Raw genomic sequence first — 1,956 nt, forward strand, 5'->3', positions numbered from 1 at the left:
ACACCTAGACAGATGGTATCATATTATAGGTGTTAATAGACATGTAGATATATAGCTTCCACTTGGAGCCATGAATAAGCACTTTATTGATAATTCCAATGCGTTTCATGGGACATCGCCCGCTTCTTCAGGGAAAACAAAACACAAATTCCAGTTGACGATTGGAATTGGTTGCCAACAAGTTTATATAGGTGTAATGGTCAGCTTTTCACAACCTTCTAATAATAAAGTATATCACACACTGAATTCCCTGACCATTTATATTTTCAGTTGCAAGGTGAGGTCAAGGTAGTCACCATTGATGGGTTCATGGCTCCTGGAAACCAGGTTATTACTAGACATGTGCATTTCATTTAGTTACAAATCAATTTTCAGGCAAAAAATTTGATTTTGGAGATCTGGATGTATCCGAATCTCCAAATGGACATAGTCCCTGATTTAACCTCCCTGGCGGTATTCCCGAGTGTAGCTCGGGGTTAACTTTCAGTACCAGAAGCGGTAACCCCGAGCTACACTCGGGAATACACTGCAGCGTTGCTCTGGGATCCCTCCAGCACTAACCTTGTCCTTCGCTCCCGCGATGTCCCCCCTGCAACGTCCCCAGCCATCTCCTCCAGGCCCATGCCGGCATCCGTCTTCTGGGTTCTGTTCCCTGTGAGCGTTGGGACGTATGGGGGACGGAACTGGCAGGAAATTAAAATATGTCAATGTTTTACAAACACATAATATACTAAAATCTGATAGTATAACATTACTATATCAAACCATTTCACATACATTTTGTCCCTACTGCTTTGTCCGGCGCCCTGCCTGCATTTTTACTGTTCTTTCTGCCTGGAAACTGAGAAACGTCCATGGCGTCCAAAAAGCGTCCCTTTAGGTCAAAAGCGGTTTTAGACCGGCTAGAGAACAGCGATAGTAAATCAGAACCACTTGCAGAATTGATTGATAATGATTCGTGGGGGAAATTCGTCATCAGACACTGAAAACGATTCTGTGACTTTGCTCAGTGATGTGCGAACTTGGCGCTCTATTTAAAATTTCAGTGTTTTTGGTTCGAATATATTATTGAATTAAATTTATTATATTATATTATTATTTTTATGATTATTTATTATATTATAATTTATGATTTCGTGTTTAAAATTTTATCATACCCGGGATGTTTACTAGACTCTTGTTCGGACAGATTTCAGTGAGTTATTCCTAAGAATTACAGCCTACAATAAAAAAACAACATATTTCCATTGAAAACAATGTACCACTTTGAGCACAGAAATACTGACATAATCAGACCTCTAGGGAGGTTAACCTGAATGTGAAATAGAGGTTGTATACTGCCACCTTCTGTACAGTATATAATATTACAGCCTGTGCTATCAGGCATGTCCTGACAATATACAGGTTTTTCGGACATAGTTAAAATGAATACAACTATGTAGGTGTTGCGTCCATGACCATGAAAAATATTTTCTATCTAATCTGAACATTTTCCATGCAGTTCACACCACATTTACTATTTTGGGGTCACCCACAGTTGCTAAATTTTGTAAAACTGAACTCGGGATAAGAACATTTATATTCATCATGTGTGTTCTTACTTGGATCTCGGTGTACTTTGTGTGTTTCTTCCAGGTCAGTAATCCAGTGTGAGACTTTTCCTTCCTTTTAATAAAGACCGCTCACTGCTGATCTCTCTCCTTGTGCAGGGTGGCTGATCTTGTCTCTGCCCCCCATCCTGAAGTTTTCTGCAGTTATTCTGTAGTGGGTGGAGTCTGTTGGGTCCCTCCCACAGCTCTGCTTTCAAGGCAGCCCAACGATGCTATCACTGCAACTTTTACAAAGTAATATCTGTGTTTGCAGAGGTATTTGGTGCACACAATGTGGATTTCTGTTCTTTGTGGCTTTCAAAGAATATATTTAAATGAAAGGTTTTGAAAGCTTTAAAGTATTTTT

This window comes from Staurois parvus, unplaced genomic scaffold, assembly GCF_062004578.1.
Source record: "Staurois parvus isolate SC_StPar_1 unplaced genomic scaffold, SC_StPar_1.0 ptg002113l, whole genome shotgun sequence".
In the NCBI taxonomy this organism is placed as follows: domain Eukaryota; kingdom Metazoa; phylum Chordata; class Amphibia; order Anura; family Ranidae; genus Staurois; species Staurois parvus.